At 32.5% G+C, this 21,004-nt stretch overlaps 1 protein-coding gene and 1 non-coding gene across 2 annotated transcripts in view; one reads left to right on the forward strand and one right to left on the reverse strand.

Annotated features, from left to right (window-relative positions):
• LOC118185543 (uncharacterized) overlaps positions 1 to 21,004 on the forward strand; it is a 115,787-nt gene that overhangs the window by 52,216 nt on the left and 42,567 nt on the right. The gene's annotated exons all lie outside the window — the stretch shown is intronic.
• On the reverse strand, positions 19,332 to 19,405 carry TRNAN-GUU (transfer RNA asparagine (anticodon GUU)). The gene has a single exon. It is a non-coding gene; the product is annotated as a tRNA-Asn (tRNA).

Raw genomic sequence — 21,004 nt, forward strand, 5'->3', positions numbered from 1 at the left:
TGAGAATGTTGAGTGTGCATGGAAACATTCTATTGCTTTTATTACATACATAGCGTTCGCTAGAAGGCAGACATAAATGTGCAGTCAACTCCCGATTTTCCAAAGACAGATTAAACATACAGATCTAAAATCTTTTCCATCTAAAACATTTTCAAAAGAAATCTCTCTACGGAAAATACAAAACAGAAAAGAAAAATACGTTAAATATAGCAGTAATGTCAGAATTTTTTTATCCACAACAGTACATAGATTAACATTACTCATTCTAGAATATTTAAATATTGTTTAATCATTCGCAATCATTAACTAATTCGTAGTCTGGTGAAAACTACGGAAAGAATTTATAGTAAAGGTTCAAATCATAATCATTGTGTAATTAAAACAAACCTTATAACTGCCTTTAGGGGATATCTCATTTTATCGTTTCTTTTAGCACCATTCAACTCTGTTTGAGACTCACTGAGCCTCCATTTGATTCAAAATTTGTCCTGCATGATTTATTGTTGCTTATTTTTAAAGTTTTTTGATAAATGAGATACGACATTTTCACTGAAAACGCTTATGCTGTAAAATGCTAATGCTATATCACGGTAATACCATTTTATGCAACTTTGCACCTTATTCGTTTTGCACAAATTTCGCGGATTAGAGAACCAGGATAATTTTTTAATTCTTCTTTTGAAGACATTTCTTGCATAATCTTCTTTTGCTTCTGATTCTAAAGTTGTAATTCTTCGTTGATAGCTCATTTTTATGTCCTCTAGTAATATATCCACGTCTTTTTTGTTAATATTCTAGCCTATGATTTTGCGTAAAAACACAGTACCATAAATAAGAGAAGTGCAGAAACGCTCAAAGTCTCTATATGCAAGCCAATCTAGCCATAATTTCCTCCAGACCATATTCGTAATCCTGTAATTTATTTACATTCGTATTTTGTTAATGAGAGCTAAACAATAGAAAATATCAAAATGATGTTTCTACAGAACTCCCACAGAGAATTCTACTTAAGTCTATATTTTACAGAAGTCTTCAAACATCTTTAACAATCCCACATTGCCGACGGCATTGTTCGTAACTCGAGACACCATTCGTAATCCGAGGCGTTCTCTATTCACGTAATTCCTCCGTGAACCGCACTGTTGGTGAGGTGACGCGTCCATGATTCGAAGTTCTCCTGTGCTTAACTTGTAATACGCCTTCTTCTCTCACAAACTGTATCTGCATAAATATTACGCTACATTATTGAGTAAGTATGTGATTTTTATGGTTATAAGGTATTGGGCTTTAGTTTCTTTTATGTAATTTTTCAAAGTTCAGTTATCTGTGGATTATTGAACTGTCTGTTTTTTAGAGCATCTCACCGTCATTGGAGAATAGTCATTCCGTATATTTGAAAATCCTGTTAGTCAAACCAGGCTGTCAGTTAGTGTAAGTCTCTTTAGGATTGTGTCAGTTCCTTTCGGGTAATTAAAACAAAACTCAGAAAGTAAACATTTTACAGAAATTATTTGCTACTTAATGCATTTTAAATTTCCTAATCAGTTCTTTTTTATGATTTCCTCTCCTTTCACGGATCTCTTTCATATCATCTCATCAGCATATGCAAACTAATTGAATAAAAAAGAGTACAGCAGTGCAAGTAAAATATTATTTTACTTGATTGACTATTTTTGCTTCATAAAGTCAGACTTCTAACAATTCCCTATTGTAAAGACAATAGGTATTTTTGCGAAGCAGGAGATTTGAAAATGAGCAACGCCTTCATCCGAAATCGAACCACGGACCTCTGGAATACACGCCCAGCGTGCAGACCACCACGCTACGAAGGCATGATAAGAAGGCGGGAGAAATACCTTATACTATATTTTATGCTGTGTAGTTTTGGCTGACGCCTGAACAGGTTCTATGACAATTTAAGCCTAACTTTCTACAAAAATTTCTGTATATTTTATGTATGTGACTTTTAACGTAATACCTCGCTTCGGCAGGTAAACGATAATTGTGATCAGCAATAAGAAATCTTGAGTATCTTACAGTTTCGAGGAAAACAGCTTTAATATTACATATCGAGTATTATGAACTGAGAGGTATTTAGGAACTCAATGCAGTGGGATCCCAAAGTATCCCAGATGCAATATCATCTGAAATATAATGCAAAATTTTTTTAATTCCTAAAGAAAAGTAATTGCGTTAATTATCTTGCTTGAACACTACCTAGCTCCTATAGAACATACACACGAGATTTTTTTTGCAGGCGATAAAATGCTGAGATGTATGGGAAATATTGCAATAAAAAATAAAGAAATGTTATATAAAAATAAAATATAAGCAACTTAAATGAATTTTTAAGAAGCTTCAAAAATGCTTTAAAAATGATTAGTCGCATTCAACAATTTCAGAATGATAAAACGTTTTGAAAAGGATTAGCTGTCATCAGATTTTATCATTTTATGTTTTATTCAGAATGAGACAAATTATTCATGCTAAAATGTAACTCTAATTTACACACTTTTATTTCTTTAATTGTCGGGCTCATAACCACAAAAATTAATATAATACACCTTAAAAAGAAACGTAATGGTTTATACTTTTTTTTTTTATTTTTGCATTACAAATATCTTAAGCGAACTCCAATTTCAAATTTGTAAAATGTTACTTTATGCTACTTTATTGCTATACATTTCTATACATTTATCATCTATGCAACGTGGCAAATTTTGCATTTGCACGAAATAAAAGATTTTTATTTATGTGTGGCGTCGAGAAAAACCCGTTTTTGGAGCGCTGCGATTTCGCAAAGCGTAAATAAGAGTTTTTATTGTTGTTTTATATTCAATTAATCTATAATTGCTTAACAAAATGAGACATGCTCTTATTAATAATTCAAATTTTTGTTCCATTTTCTTAATAAAATACCTACATATAATTTGCAGTACATTTAATGTATAGTTACATATATGAACATTTATTTGCAACATTACTGTAATTAATAAAAGATATTTCTAATCCTGTGTATTATAGATCGATAAAGAATCAATTGTTTAATATTGATTTTACTTTAAATTCATTAAAGTATGAATTGAAGCTTAAAAATGCCACCATTTCGGGAGGGGGGAAACTGGTGAAAATTTTATATTCTTAATAAAATTTTAACCAAAAGAGTTGCGGCTTCTTATTTTATTTATACTTTACACTTTCTATCATAGCATCAGTTAACATTATCTCGAATACAGTCTTATTGCATCTCTTAGAAATTCGACTAGAATTTATTTAAACTGTTCGAGCAAGTGAATGAAATGCAATCCTAAAGGGGCCTACCTGATTATATTCAGTATGCTAGAAAATAGCAGAATGTGTATAGAAAAGAGTCGAGTTTTCAAGTGGATCGAGTATAAAATTAAATCAGTAGGTCTGAATATGAGAACGCCGGATGTTATGCATTATTCAGTGCATTTGCGCCGCCAGACCGCAGTAACTATCCTTTTTAGAACTAGAGATTTGAGTGGGAAAGAAAGTATAGTTCACGTTTTTTATCCTTCCTTCTAGTTGAAATTTAATATTTGAACTCTGAAATTGAGAAAAGAGAAAGAGATTTTCGTAAATTATGACATAGTTTCAGTTTTAGGTAAAGGAAAAGTATATCTTTTACGTGAAGTTTTATTCACTCTTCTCCGTTTTATATTTTGATGACCAGCTGTTGAATGCATTAGGGGTCTGTTTCTTATGCATTTTTTTTTTCTTATGAGTTTGAAGAGAGGTGGGTAGCTATAGGCTTATTAAATGTTGAACCTAGACTTGTGATTTTCATTACAAAATTTCTTAAAATAAGGCATAGAACTTTACGAAAACAGTTTCAACAGTGGGGGTAGTTTTTTTTTTCTGTAAATACAAAAATCTGGCGTTTTATACAATTCCTATATAAGAAAACTTTCATTTTGGAAAATATTCATAGTGCTTAATTAAATTCGAAACATTTTAAAACTTAGGTGCGAATTTTGCAGAGATGTATCGTTTATTTTAATTATTTCTTGTTTTAACACATTATTTTTTGTTCTAAATTTTTCATGCACGTCTACTACTTCGTCTACTCTACCAAAAGTTGTAACTGAAGTAAGTTTTCAATAACAGCTGCGTAGAATAGTAGTTTAGTTTATCAGAAGTTTAAGAGACGGATCGATATAATTCGGCTATCGTCTGAAACTCTTATTATCTCCCTTCAGCGCCACTGCTATGAGCATCTACGGTTGAAATTAAGTTAGTGGTTGGGAAACAGCTGAGCTAGGCTGTTTGGACTTAAAATTAAAATTTTGACTTCTAAATATTTTGAGCCCACAAGAAACGGAAGTTTATTAATTGTTTCAGTTTTTGTAACTTCAAGCTCAAATTTAAATAATTTTTGGTCGTTTTATATTCTTATACTTACTCAGTGTTTTAGTATTGAAAGATTAATACAGGAGATTAGTTCGTCCGGTAGACTAGAAAGTTGCCCTGGTACAGCAGCATTTCTCAAACCTTTTTCAAACTGTGGGCCACTTTTATGAACAAGAATGTTCTACCGACCACCGTATTGTTGTCACCTTCGAAAACAATTTTTTAAACACATATTGCTGTTAGTATATTTTTATTTAAAATAACTAAAGTTCTTTAAATTTTATATTAATATTAATTTAATATAAGAAAATTGATGTTTGATTATAATAATTCGAGATGATTAGAGTTTCTGTAATTTATCTTATTGACTAAAAATGAAATTAAAATGTTGATATAAATGAGATGGATGAACCTGCCGATTCTTGCAGAGCTGTTTTGCGTTTGGATGTATGCTTTTAAACTTAAGTCCGAAGCCCGCGCGTATATTAAATCGATTTTTGTACATTGTTCCTATTTCAGTTAGTGATGAAAACATATTCTCATACAGATATGTAGAAGGTAGAAGCAAATCGAATTATAACTTTAAAGTACTATTGCACAGTTCCACATATTCCGCTTACACTGGAAATGCGGTCCAGAAATTAACCTTACTTTACCGCCTAGATTTTCATTTTATGTCCGGTGTCATTGCAGAGTTTATTTCACGTCCTCTTTCCTTGGATGAAAGTTTGTTATTTTCAATATTGTAATACAATGGATCACGAAATCTTGAAAATTCGTTATAGTACTTGTTCGTTAATAGTTACTCGTAAAATAAGTTTTAAATTGTGATCTCAGAATTTTGAGATGAGAACATGTATTTAATTGCATTATTATTTTCCAATAAGGATAGCATTTTCTATTAACAAAATGATTAAAAAAGACTGGAAAGAGTGAAGAATATTTCTGTTTTACACAACTAATCCACAAACCTAGTTTCTTCTCATATTTCTTTATTTTATCATGGTCATTGAGAAAGATCGAAGAATTGCTTTGAAGACAAAGATTTAGTTTATTTAGTTTTAAGAATGCATCTGAAAGTTATCCCAGTGTAATTAGGAATTTAAAAATTAATAATACCCAATGTTTTACTAATTATCCTATTTTTAGTGATACGCATAGGAAGTCAACTATTTCGGGGATAATCTGATGTCTAGATGAATTTCCGTGTTTAATTGCTTATGATTTAAGCCTTAATCACATTAACGGTTATTAATTTACGGTTAGGATTCATGTAGATTCAGTATCAGAAAATTGAACTTTAAGATGATTTCAGAGAAGTCTATCTCTTTGAGAGAGAACTTAGTTGAATCAATCTTATTTTCGTTCTTTAATATTTGACTTGTAGCATTTGTTTTAAATTCATCATTTCACCTTTAATTACTTCTTGGCTTTAATAAACATTAAATTAATATTTTTGAATTGTGTTAACAACATTGTTTCTTCCTTTTTGTTTTTTCTAACAAGTTACGACAATTTAGATTATTTTTAACTAGTTGGCCTTTAATTATCACTTCTTACTTCGTTCTTTCCCTTCAAATGGTTATGTAGATTTTTGAGACGAGACGAGCGTAGGAGTATAAGTAGGTTAACTAGAGCTGTAGAAGTTGTCTGTTACCTGCTGTCTGAAGAACGTCTGTCTGCGTCTGGGCCTAGGTGTGGCAGAGTGAGCTAGATGATACAGCCGTAAAAAATTAGCAGCTGGTAATTACTGCTATTTAATCCTGGCCGTGTAGCCAGAAAAACTCCTGTCCAAAATGTAAGCTACAGTTGAAAGTTAGCACATTAAAATTAGATAGAATTGAGAATTGATCTTAGAGTAAAACTGAGGGGTGAATTTTAACCAGTCAAGGATAATTATCTGCATTTATTATGTTAATTCTCAAGTAGAGACTCATTAAAGTATAATCTGAATTTAATTATTCTTCTCTGCAAGAATCTGGAAATATCGCTTTCATCATGATAACTCATGTAAGGAAATTAGTGGCATTTAATAATTTAAACCCACAGAGCTAGCTTTAGAGGTTAAAATAATTATATTGTTTCATAAATAATTTAACTATTTGTTGCACCTGCTCCCATTAAAAGATTGAATTTTAGGAATTTCACGTAAACTTGCTTTTACCTGATAATATGTACTATATATGTTTAGTATGCAATATGATTTTACGTAAACGTTGTCTTGCTATTCAGTGACCTTTCCAAACTTGTAATGCGTTCGGAAGCCTTGTGAGGTTTTATTTGATCTGAAACTGGTAATTAGTACAATAACCCCAACAGGCGTAAAGTGACTTATAGCTATGTCTGAAGTCTTGAGAAGGTTTAAATGACCATTCTATGTAAACGGAATATAAACGCTTTCTCTTGTGCTAACAATATCAGCCACAGCTTGTGATGATGCAACTAAAAGAACAGTCAAATTCCAGTTAAACTTGGAACAGTGGTCAAAGACTACACAGTTTAATATTACTCGAAGCTGGCTCAGTAATTCTACTGGAGCGCCAAAATTACGGTGTCGGCAGCAATATAACAATGCCGAATAATTACAACTATCAGGGCTGGCAAGAGTCTAATACGTAGCACGAGAAGCCAGAAACACGCTCTGTCTTAAAACTGAAAAACCTCAGTTTCATTCTGGTGAGAAAACCAGGAAGGAGAAGTTACATTAAAGGTTAAAATTATAAATAATTGGTTAATTTAAATAATTACCTTATATCCTACGGTTTAATTTGCTGAAAGTATTTAAAGAAAGAATTTATTCTAATTCCAAGGTCAGATTATTAATATGAAAATTTAGCTATTTAGAATTTAATTTAATTTTGATCTTCCCTTTTCAAATGATCTGACATTTTCTTTTTAAGCATTCGTTAAGAATATTCGATGCAACTAAGGAAATTTTAAATTATACAAAAAATTATATATATATCCAAAAGAGAAAAAATTTTTAGAACACGGTTGCAGATCCTTAGAGGCAGAACATTGTTTGACTATCAGCAAACCAATAAGTAATTTTTATACAAAACTTAAAGACATACTAACTTTAAAAAGATTTGAAAAAGTCCATTCACTTCAAAATTTTTGTTTTTGTTTGTGGGTTGTTGAGACTGATAGTACTTAATAGGACGTTTGATCCCCACAGGAAAATATTGGATGGAAGTGAATAATAGAAGGTTTTAATTACTCTCCTTAGCTTTAACAGAATATATGAACATTGCATGTCAAACTATGACATATAAAAAAAGCAAAATGAGATAACTTGACATTGATAACTGCTGCGTTGGAATCTTACATTCTAAGGCTACGTTCAGATGGTGGTATAAATGTCATAACTGGTTTAAGCCGAGCTTCGCTGCTAAATAACCAGACCTTCCTACGCCACAAAAACTGGTTTAGAGGTTATTGCATAAAGTTCAAAGTTTTCAAAATAATGCCGATTTAGTATAACAGTCGACCAATCAGAGCGAACGCACGAAACCTATTGAGCGGGAAAGCTGTAGACACAATTCCACGCCCGCGCAAATTTAGCTTCTCCAACTGGCTACGACTTAGACCCTGTCTCGCAGGTGTGAATGGAATTTCTGCATTTTATGTCGCATATTATATCTAAACCACTATGATAATTATACCAGCGTCTGAACGGAGCCTTAGTCTTGAAACGAGAGTTTGCGTCGCCCACTCTATTCGGAGAATCACTTTTCAAATTGTTGCTACCAAATACTATCACACTGAATTATTTTTAAAGAAATTAATTCGTGAAGAATCTGCACGTATGTATGTATGTTTTTCACATTGTCAAAAAAAACGATGGCACCTAGAGCCATTAAATTTTGAATAACGTTTTTCTCCACCCGACATGTGAATCTGGAAGCCCGAATTTTGAATTTCGAATTTTATATTTTCTAAACCTTTAATGAATTTTTGATTAACACACTCAACGCTTTGAAAGTGAGCAATGGCAACACTGTAAGGAATAAAATAGTTTTATTTCCAGCGTGCCAGACTGTATATCGAACATTCTAAAGATATGCTGGTTTTAAATATTTTGTGATTTTGCTGTTTAACTGAAGTTTATGTGACTTAATAATAAAAAGATACAAGAAATGTTTTTAAGCCATCTTACTAGGAAAATTGAACATTGACATGATGAACTGGGAAAAGACTGAAGCTGCGAGCTTAGAGAGTGCGTAAACACTTTAACTAATCCTTTTGGGAGATCCTTAAAATCTGAAGTCTTTCAATTTTTTTTTCATTGAGCTGTATTAATTCGCGTCTAATTAATCGGGAGTTGACGGTACTTTCAAAATAAAACAAAATAAACATGTTTAGGAGATTGTAATTGTAATGATTGTTAGCTGATGTAATGGAATTCTTCCCTAAGTTTAATTTACTATTTATAATCACAATAATAAAAGTGGAAAAAAATTGTAAAATTGTGATCAGACGGATTTTTTTTAAAAGCTAGGACATAAACTTGTCAGGTTATGTGCTTTCATATTTTTCTCAGTTCATTTCTTGACAAAGTGTAATATCCCGAATTTAACTTAACGGAATCCTTCAGGAATAACGTCCTTCAATGATAAATTCTTTTAAGGTGTAGATATAATACCCCACCAGCACATGCGATTCTCTCACACAAATTTACGAAACAAACATTCAGCCTATCATTCAAGAGTTTCATTTTCGTATGCAAGCTTTTTGTTGTCATGGAAACATTGAACAAATCGAAGACGTCGGGTACAAATACGATTTTCTTAGTGAAAAGAGAAAAAAAATCGTCACAGCTTTGGAGGATGTCATGGATCGGAGAGACATTGTCTACAAGTATTAAGCATCACATACATGTACTTGGTTAAAATAAACCTTCCTGAAGAATAGAAAAGTATAAACTTTAAAACATTTTTGATGGATTTTTCTGCTGAATATGATGGTTATAGAATGACTGGATTAATTTTCCAAATTTCAGTGTTTCATGTATGGTTCTTTATCAGAAGAAAGCTAGCGAGTTAGTTATAGTAAACCTAGCTAGTGAAAAAAAGATAGTTAAAGTTATCAGTATTTTATTTCATTTATTTACTAGTTTGAAATTACAGACAGGGCCTATGTTTTAACTCACCAATAATACTAGTATTAGTAGAATAGTTGGCAGAAATTGTATATATTGAACTCCTTTCATTCGAATTTCAAGGCATATAGCCCTCGAGTGCTTTTTTGTTATAAATAATCTAACTTAATTAATCATTTCTTTCGGTCTCAAGGCACATAATCCTCGATGCTTTGCCGTTATGAATATTCTAACTTAATTAATTAATTGGGATTTCAGTTTGCTCAAATGAATTAAAGTCCAAATTAAATACTAAGGGATTTAAAAAACATAATAAAAGGTATTAAAGTTCGTAAAATTTCAAAATAAGTTGCAAGACTTCAAAAATCCTGTTGTTTTGCAAGAGTTTAGGCATTATTACACAAACGATAAGTTACGTCACTACTTATGAAACTATGCAACTCACAGAAGCTAACGACTTTTTTAGAATAATAGACTTTAAAGATAATTGTCCTGATTCGGCATTTGTCGAATCAGCATATAAGCCGGTAAACTTTTCTAGTAAATTAGAGGTTATATTTTAATTTAATAAATCAGGTAAATGCTTTGAATATTCGTAAAATAATTAACACATTCTCATTCGGTTTGTTCCATGTATCATATACTGAAATCAAGATATAATGAAATTTGGGACAATTTAGTTTATTTTAACTAACACGTTGAGTTTTAATTTCTAGCTTTATATATTTAGTCACATAGCTCGTTCTCTCAAGAGGGTTTCGTATATTTTTGAGACGAGCGGGAGAGCATAAGTAGGCTACCGTAGTGGAACCGTAGAGTTTATCTACTGTCTTGAAGAGTATCGTGCTTAGGTGTGGTTGAGCAAACGAGTGCAACTACGGAACCGTGAGAAACTAGTCGTTGATGAATGTTCCTGTTTAATCCTCGCCGGTATAGCTTATAAAGTTTGGTGTTCTTTGGGAGCATGAACTACAGACTTTAAAAAGACTCTAGAAGAATTATCTTCTGGTCTTGTGAATACAGAAACACAAAGTCAGAAGAAGGGTGCATAAGACCCTTGTATTTGAACACAAAGAAATAACAATGACCCAACTTGGGTTTACGCAAGCCAACATTTCTGGCTTAACTTAAGTACGTAATATCGAACTAATATCAAGTGTAATAGCCTACCAGCCTAGCAGTTCACAGGATAAAGTAACGCGCAGGAAAGGCTCTGGTTTGTAGAATGTTTTTCGTGATGTGTAAGTACGTATATATGCATTTCGCATAACTCAAAAACGATTAGTTCTAGAACGTTGAAATTTTGTATATGGGCCCGTTATAACATCTAGATGTGCACCTTCCTTTTTATTGAAATCGGTAATACTACAAAACGTAAATATGTATATTTTAAATAAATTATAATTAAATTTAAAGTACATATATATATATCTTTATAATTAAATGTAAAGTACACACACATATATATACATATAAAATAAAAGCTAAGTAAGGCGAAAATAAAAGCCTTGGTTTTTATTTTACTTATTTATCACTAAGTAAGTTACTTGCTTTTTATTTTCGCAATCGTTGGTTGTAGTCAGGACTTAATTTTTAAAATTAGAAGTGCTGGAACTCTATGGAAGGCCATCAGGAAAGATGAATAAATAAATAAATAAATAACAATAAACAATAAATAAAATAACTAATGCAATAATAAAATAATTAGCAACTAGAATATTAAATGATTATTATTATAATTCAATAAAAATGTAAAGACAAATGAAAATTTAATTAATTCTTAAATTAATGATGAACAACTAAGTAATGAAATAAAATAGCAGACATCGTCTGGTTCGGGGGCTGTGGCTGAAATTGCAATTTAAGAATTAAGCCAAGCATTAGCTAAATTTAGGCCCTTGAGGAGCAAATAATGTACTGTTTACCAGAGTATAGATAGAAATTTGGTTATGTAGCCTATTCTTCTAAAACGACGTTTCGTCGCTGCCTTCCCCCACCAATTCGATTTTTTTCGGTTTCGGATTATTTGGTTACGGCAATGCATACTAGGGCTATTGCCTAAGGGAAGGGATGCCTTCGTGGAGGACTTTTTAAAGAAAACTGGCTTATATGCAAGTTACACATGGGGAAAACCAGGAAAACGGCCGTGCAGCCAGCCGTTAGCCGGGAATTGAAACCCGGATCGAACTATTAGTCTTCAGCGACTTTACCGCTCAAACGCTGGTGGGCTCTTCGCTGTTTGAAAAACAGGTGTTCACTTTACGATAAAGCAAGCACCTGTTTGCTTCAATTAAAACAGGTTAGAAGATATGACTCTTACTACTTCATTCTCACTTAGCTTTTGATTTCTAATAGTTATTCAATATTTTCTGTAGACATTCTGATTAGAATAATGGATTTCAAACATGTGCAAAAGGTGTGTATCTGAATATAATTAGGTTTTATAACACAGGGCCCATTTTATTAATTTCTAAAGCAATAGAACCACAGTATCGCTGTTTTGAAAGAAAGCAAAAATGTGACAAATGTATAATGAACATTAATATACATGCTTTACTAGAAATTCACCCTTTCGTCATTAGCGGTTCTGATGAAAGGAATGGGGAGAAGCAGTGAACGAAATAACGAGTAACGGACAAATAACGAAATCTAATCCTTAATGCGGTCTCCCAGTATTTTTAGCCCACCAGCGGTCGAGCGGTAAAGTCGTTGAACCCTGGTAGTTCAGTCTGAGGTTCGAATCCCGCGAACGGGCTGGCTGCATGAGTGTTTTCGTGGTTTTCCCCATGTGTAACGTGTATACGAACCAGTTTCCCTTAGAAAGTTCTCCACGAAGGCATCGCTTCCTTTAGGCAGATAGTCCTAGTGTGCTTTGCCATAATTAAATACACCAACACCAACCCAGTTTCTTTATTTGTATTTGGGAAAGTTTTATTGTCATTATGAAAAGTGAAATTTGATATGGATACCACATAACTTTTTAAATTATGCTTATTTTTGCTGCACTTCATTTAAACTTATTTCCTCGAATTATTCTAACTTAATTAAGCGATACCCGAAGGCAAGTTACAAATGGCATCAAACACTGCAAATTTTGAAATTAAATTTCCCGGTCAATCTCTTTCTACGGGACTCAAACTTCTTGTATTTTTATTTTTTCATAACGAGTATAAAACTTTGCCAGCTATAAATATAGGAAACAACATTAAAAGTTAGATTCCATAATTTGTCCAAAATTAATTCTTTTTAAAATTTGACATTGACAAGATATGAATATTTTCGTCATTTGAAATACTTCTGTATTTTTGTTGCACCGTATTTAAACTTGCTTCTTCGAGTTATTGACATTAAATTACATTAATTCCGTTATCTATTAGAAAATAATTATAGCAAATCATCTAATTATGACATCTCTAAGAGGTCACTTTCTAAGAGATCTGTATTTTTGAGAACATAAACAAACATTGGTAGTGAACATCACCTTTTTAAGACCACGACCTGTAAAATCCTCTAAAAAGCATGAATGGTTGCATTTAAAGAGGACCCATTACTTTTAATAAAGAATGTAACATTAATGTTAATTATACATGTTTTTGGTGTGTGTGCCAAAATAGTGATACTGATACCGTGATTCTGTTGCTTTAGAAATGTGTGAAATTAAAAAAATGGATACTTTATAACAAAAATGTTATTATATTCAGATACAACACCTTCTGAACACGTCTGAAATTCATTCTTCTGCTCAGCATAATTCGTCTGCGTAAAATAATAAATAGTATTAGAAATCAAAAGCTAAGTCGAAGTAGAAACAGTCATCTCTTCTAAACGATTTTAATTGAAGTAAACAGACGTTCGTCTTATCGTAAAGTAAACACCTATTTTTCAAACAGCGGATAAAACGGGAAAGAGGGAATTGGTGGGGGAAGGCAGCGAACGAAATGACACTTTTTGGAGCTGGGATGAAATGAGAAAGGACGAAAAGGTACTAAGCCAATAAGACAAGGTCTGGTATTTTACTTTATAATTTAACTATTCATCATAAATTTAAGAATTATTTTAATTTTTATTTGTCTTTACATTTTTGTTAAATTTTACTTATAAGTATTTTATATTTCAGTTGCTAATTATTATGTTACTTTAATTATTCATTATTTTAATCACTATTTTTTATTATTTTAATTATTAAATTTTTTAATAAGTAATTTTTTATTATTTTAATTACTAATTAATGTTATTATTGTAATATTTATTTTATTTCTTTATTTATTTTGTATTTTATTTTTTCCTATTTTCCTGACGGCCTTCCGTAGGCGCTTCTGACTTCTAACTTTTGTGACACCACAAAAGGAGGTGAATTATTTCTACCCAAAAAATACGACGCAAAACTCCCTATAGCATAGGGCCGTATACCGATCCCTAGGGCCGTATACCGATAAAATAGGCTCAGGATACGGATACCGATCGATTTTACCGAAAGTAACGAGTAACGATACGATAGTAACGAGTACTGGTTCACCGCGTAACCGAATGCATACGGGTACACAATTTCTCGTTACTTCTACAGCGCTAATACATAGCCTCGGCGAGGTAAAAAAAAAAAAAGCTTAATACGAAGAAATACACTAGGACACCTTTGCCTCAGGGCACCACTCCCTCAGCAGCAGATACATTTATGTGGGTGCCTCACCTTACTCTGTCAGTCCCCGTCACTGGGACTATGAGGGCTAAACCCCCATCGAAGAGACCCAAAAAACTTAAAGTCTACATATAGCTCCACCACAGCCGGAGGAACAGACACGACAGTACCAGTACAGTCCCTGCCAAGTCTGAACCAACCTAAGTACAATACTCGGGTTCTAGTCCTGTGAAGACTGTATACCCCCGTGGTTGAGATTGCCTAGGTACAGATCCTAACCAGTACTTCCCAGGAATTCTCCTGAGTCAACCCCCGGGGAGGCCTATGAAGGGACAGATTCACATCCATGCCTTCTCTGAGATTCGAAACCTAGCCCATCGGTACGGCAGTCAGAGTCAATAACCACTTTTCAGTCTGGTCGGCAATTCGAGTCCTAGAAAGTTCTTAAATCTTTCCATTCGAATCCTTCATAGAAAAGTAGTTAAAAGGGGAAAAAAAGGGAAGAAGAAAAAAAGGCTGAAAATTTTAATTAAAATACACAATTTGAAACAAATATTTAATGAAAAAGTAATTTAATAATGCAATTTTTATAAATATATCTTTATTTATTAAAACGATATAAATGAAGTTCAATAAAAGAGGTGCATATTAGTATTTAAAGTTCTTGAATCTTGAAATTCATTTCATCAATATATTTTGAAGGGAAAAAAAAAAAAAAAACAGTCAATTGATTCTGAGTTTTTACATTTTTTCCATATTTTTTTAAAATCAGGCAAGTTTAGAAGAGATTGTTTCAAGAGTTAACAGAAATAATCGCTAAAATGGAGCATTAAATTCCCTCTCGAAAATTAAGAAAATATAGTTTTGTCACAAGGAGATACCTGTGATGTAGGTCCATTGAAATTGCAACAACTGCTTATGAATGCTTGTATCGGACGCCATCAAAACTAATGTTTCTTAAGTTCTGAATTGAAATGTTTAAGTTTGCGAATATCGCAAAGTTGTGGAGGCTACCTGCCTAAGAGAACAGTTACCTTCGTGAAGGGCTTTCTGATGAAAAATGGCTCATATTCATGTTACAGAAGAGGAAACTACGAAACCTAACAATGTACCCAGCCAATTCACCTGGGATTGAACTTAAGTTATGTCGAACTACCAGTATTCAGCGGTCTTAACCACTCGACCACTGTTGAAACCGAAATGTTTAAGGATTCTTTAGGTTGGTATTCGAAACACCCACGAAATTTCAAGTTTTGAAAATTCGGATCCTTATTGAGATATCAGTGATTATTGTTAAGTTAAACGTTCTGTCATTTTAATCAGTTTTTAGTTTTCTATTTTATTTTTGTTATTTTCATCATCATCAGAATCTTCTGATGTTCCAGTCTACTATCTTCAGTTTCCATTTAATTTAACATCTGATAGCTGGAGTTATTTTCCTTTTCACGTCCGACCAAAATCCATATCCTCTGGTGAAACTTCTACGCCTCTGGATGCTGTGCTTCATGAGAATCCTACATCTCGCTTACACACATTTTAAATTTCATTTATGAAGAGTTTTTCTTTAAGAATTGACCAGAAAGGAAATTTTAATACCCTTAGAGCAGCAGAAAAGCTGACATTCTTCGATTTCAGTTTGAATATTTTTAAATTCTATAATATGAAGGTATTTTTCTTTGGAAGTAAGGCCTATTATTTCTTTTCCTTGTCGGTTTAAACATTTATTGTAACAAACCACTTTTTCTTCTCTTAGAATTTATCAATCTTCCTTTTAGAATTCTTTTGCCTACAGTGATGATGTTCAGTTATTAAGACTTTACTTTATACAGTCTGTTAGGTTATTTTGATGCTGGAGACGTGAAAAATGAGCCATGCCCTTTCCGGGACTCTTACCTGGACCTCTCGAATATGCGTCGAGTGTGGTACCGTTACGCTACCAAGGCATGCAGGAAGGAAGGAGAAAATACCTTATGTACTTTCACTTTTAAAGGGCGACTGGGAATTAGAAGACCAAGTAGGCAAATCCTGATAGTGAAGAATCATCATCCACCACCGAACTAAAAGTTCGGGCATCACTGTAGAGTCATTAGGATTTTTTTTTTTTATGCGAGAGACATGAAAAATGTTCAATGACCTCACCGGCACTCGAACCTGGACCTCTCGAATACGCATCGAGTGTGCTACCATTGCACCACGAAGGCATGCAGAAAGGAGGGGAGAAAAGACCTTATAACTTCTGCATTAATGGTTTTTAGTTCTTCATGTTATTTGAGAAATTTGGATTCCAAATAACTGCATCAAAACATCAGTGACAACAGGGAAACACCGTTCTCGTGGACGTTTTCCCGACTTCCCTTGAATAATTTCACCATTTTTTTTATTCAACTGTCAGTCACTACATTACCACCGAACACTCCACATGTCTGACTATGAATATCCACAGTTTTCATGTTTCTTACTTACTGACCTTTTTTTCGTAGTCAGCAGTCTTCTGGACTAACTTAAACATTTTTAACCTCACACAACCAAGCTACAGACTGACTCCTTGAATGCAAATGGCGTTAGACTCCGTTGAATGATGACAGACTTGAATGCAAATGGCGGGTACCCTCATTCTCACAGACACACAAATTTTCAGCGGTATTGACAAAGAGACTTTACTTAAAAAATAGATTACGTATTAACTGATTTCTTTCGATCTCTATATCAGTTGGTCCTTAATTTCTACTACGGCAGAAATCTTTTCTTGTTAAGTCATTTATCTGCTTAGCAGACTTTGTTTCATTGTCAAAAGGCCTAAAAAATGTCAGTATATTAAACTTTCTTCTGCTTGCTTTGATGATCTAGTGGTTAGACAGACTGGCTTTTACTCTAAGCTTCAGGATACGGACTCGAATCCTACGTATAGGTTAGCTGTTCCTGTATATACATCCTTTTTCACGGGTGCAGTATTTGTCTCTTACTGTGATATACATTCAGCAACACTCGCGGTGATGAGACAGTTGTCAGATGACTTCGATTTCTAACGAATGCATTAGTTTGCAAGTGTTCCGGCATTTGGTAAGGGGGCAGATTTATATTTTTATTAAATTTCTTGAATTTTACATATGTAAAAAGCCCGAAGGTGTTAAATAGTAAAATTTTGAATAAATGTTGTATTATTGTTAATTTGTCATAATGCATATTTCGAAAACTGAAGACATTAAGCAATATAATTTTGAGCCAATATTGCAACTCCTTATGAATCTTCTTTCTGTTTACCTTTCTTTTAAGTTTACTTTTATTTTTGTAGAACGTAACCCTTAACCATGTAAGACGAATTGCAATTATGAATTTTATGCAAATTTAACAACTTTCTTTCTATTTACTTTTATTTAATCTTATACTTTTAACGAATTTAAAAAAGCAATACCACACAGCGCAAGAAAAACAAAAGCTTGCTGTGATATTATTCCCTCGACTAAAATCATGCCATATGAAGACTTTTGTACTTATTTAATAAAGAAATCGAATTATCCTTGTCGTATAGTGCATCATTTACGTAAAAGACTCTGCAACAGGACACAAAAATTAGCAAAACCTTTTTTAGTAAATTCAAAAGCACCTTGTAAAATTAAAAGAAAAACATTTTAGACTAGAGTTGATTTTATCTAAAAATATGATTTTAAGAATGACTTATATAAGATCTTTTTCTGAAGATTAAAAAATACTTTAAGACATAGCTTTGATAGCTTCCAGTTTAAATTCATTTTTCTAGTGACAATTAATGCATCAAAAATTGATCTCAAAAATAGTCTTTTCAGAAGATTTTTGTTTTTCTAAAAAGTATGATGTTTTTCCACTTGCAGGATTACAAAACATTACGGTTAAAATAACAAGCAGAAGAAAGCATATTTTTTTTAAATGACAGTTACGCTTGCTATTCTCGTAAACAATGATATTTAAGTTAAAATATAACATGCAAAGCAAGCAGAGTATTTCAATTACATAATCGCTAATCTGATCTGTACACACGAATTTATAAAATTTCCTTAACATGGGGATGAAGGTTAAGAACACAATAAGAAATGCAGTATGTATCTAACATTTTAATCTGTCCTTCAGTAAGAAATCAGTAGTCAGTAAGAAATCGCTTGGTAACACAAAATAACTAAGAGGAAAACTAACAATAATATTCAGCTGGAAAACTGTAGGACAAAATTATTTAAAACGACACTTTTGTATAATAGATTCATAAAAGTTATGCATGGCATTAGCTAACTAAAACATCTTCATGAAAGAATGTTTAGTAAGTCCGAAATTATAATTAGTTTTAAAGAGAATGTTTCTTTCTTTTACCGTGAATAATGCTAACTTTAGCTGCCTCTATTTAACCTTCAAGGAAACAAATTATTTATTTGCTTTCCCTTTGTCTATGTTTCACTTCCGTGAAAATGAAATCAGCACTGGTTGTCAGAAGTTGTTAACATGATTATTTTAATTCTACTTAATTGCTATTGGCGGGAAATCACTTGATGTTAAAGAAGACAATACATAAATCTGATGTCGGCTTAATTACATCTGGATGCGACGGGCCAAGGGCGTGGCTTTGTGAAGGATTGACGATCGATATAGAATGTCTGAGAAATCTCATGGCTTTCATTCAATCTAAAGCTATTAAATCTTATTTTCCTGATGGTTTTAACTCCTAAAGGGGTTAACATTTTTCTTGTGCATAGCAATTATTAATCGTGTATAATGAAAAGTGTCGCATTACTAGCAAAGTTGAATTAAATCGTGGAATTACGTGAATTATTTATTTCAAGGATTATGCAGGTGTCATGTACTTTCTGTTAAATTCGGTTTCATGCATTTTGTGACCTCCTGATCACGTTTATGCATTAGATTAAGTTTGTATTCGGATGTCAGAATTTCGTATTGCATAATTATTGTTTCATATGTATGATTGTGATTTTATATAGTTTTTCAATTTAAGTGTATCGTGTGGAAATAATACTTTTGCTTCCAATCTGTTATTTATTTCTTTTCTCATTAAATTTAACAATTAATTTTAAAAAATGCTACCTGCTTTAGTTTTTTCAAAGTAATTGCACATGCTCTAACATCTGAACTAATTTCACTTTAAAGCAATTAATTTAAATAGCCTATATTAATTTTAATGATCTAATAATACATATTTTGACGCAAGTGCGCATTTATTTAAATTAATAAAATACGAACCGCCCCCGGGTGGGCTCGAACCACCAACCTTTCGGTTAACAGCCGAACGCGCTAGCCGATTGCGCCACGGAGGCTACGAGAAGGAACGCCGATTAATGGAATAGAACATTTTGCTACTCTCTGCCAGACGTTTAAATTCTTTGGTTTTAGTGCCAGTTTTTAGTGCAAACAAAATGGTCTCAAACTATTTTCTTTGCACTAAAAATGCCAGATGAATCATGCTATTATAATTTAAATCATAGGAAAATGGAGCGTTTCTCATAACAAATTATGTGTATATATCCAAGCTATAGAAATCTTAACATTGAAAAAATCTTATTTCATAGTATGCATTATAACTAAGAAAAAATCTTCTTTTCCTCTTCATGTACATAAATATATCAGACAAACTTGTACTACTATAAAGATATTTTTACTAGTTCTTAGTGGATATTAATTTCATTGCATAAAGGCAAACTGTCGTTAGATAATTAATGATTGAAAATTAAATATGGAAAAAAAGAGAAAGCGATTAAAGTTCATGGTAACCTAGTTTAACTATTGAACGGCAAGCCGCTCTGGCAAATTTTGCCATTTCACCTGGCACAAGATTATTTAGTTTATCATCTGCATGGGTTGATAAATTACCAGTACTCAGCGACGTTACACAAGATTCTTATTTTATCTTTCCAACAAAAATCATTAATTAATAAAAGGAGAGATTTAAATGCCATATACCTCTTACTACATCCTTATTTGGTTATATTTTTCGGTTTCGAGGGCCGTAAAAAATCGCCAAACTATTGTTGATGCCAATGCTGCCAAAAATAATTTCGGCAACCCTAATAATTGCGGCAAGAAAGGAAGTATAATAGTAAATAACTATTTAAGATTGATGGTTAAATTTAGATGAAAGGTTAATTTCATATAATATTTTTTTATTATTATAATTTATATGAAAAAGGCTAAACATGACTGAATGGAAGCATAAGAGTAAATAACTATTTCAGATCATTATTATAATTTATATAAAAATTGCTAAACATAACTGAATGGAGACCTGCATCGCTATTTCGCTACCGACTTATCGCTAAAGCATAATTTCATCTCGTTGGTTGTTCAAACGTAATTTTCTATAATGAATGATGCCTTTTCTTTGAAAATATTTAGAATCGGAATTCAGAAGTGCAGAATCGCTCACTTACTTGTTTGCCGCTTTTAACAAGGGTAAAAACAATTGGATTTTTGTCAATTTTCTTTTACTTTTTAAATGAAAATAGGTCGATGTGTACATAGATAAAGTCAAGAGTGTGCGCAGTGCCATTTTTTTGCAATTCTAGGATTTTTCTTAAAGTGAAAATAGGTCGATGTGCACATGGATACAGAGTATGTGCAATTCTTAAAAACGTGTCAAGCAGTGGGTGATTCTGCACTTTACCCAAAATTCTACTGCCGAGTTTTCGTCATGGGCAATTCCAAAATTGTTAAATCCATAGGATATCAAAAAAGGATTTAAAATCAAAAAATGACTTAAAAATTAAACTAGTATTTCAATGGCGTCTTCAGAAATATAGAACTATATAAACTTACGCCATCTGAAATCGGCGCGTACGCTAGATTTAGCGCGCTGTTGAATGGGCGCGTTTGCTAGATTTGGCGCTTTTGCACGTACATTTTCGCTGCAATTTTTTTAC

Source organism: Stegodyphus dumicola, chromosome 3, assembly GCF_044657685.1.
Source record: "Stegodyphus dumicola isolate Sdum_Otavi_A_Nest chromosome 3, ASM4465768v1".
In the NCBI taxonomy this organism is placed as follows: domain Eukaryota; kingdom Metazoa; phylum Arthropoda; class Arachnida; order Araneae; family Eresidae; genus Stegodyphus; species Stegodyphus dumicola.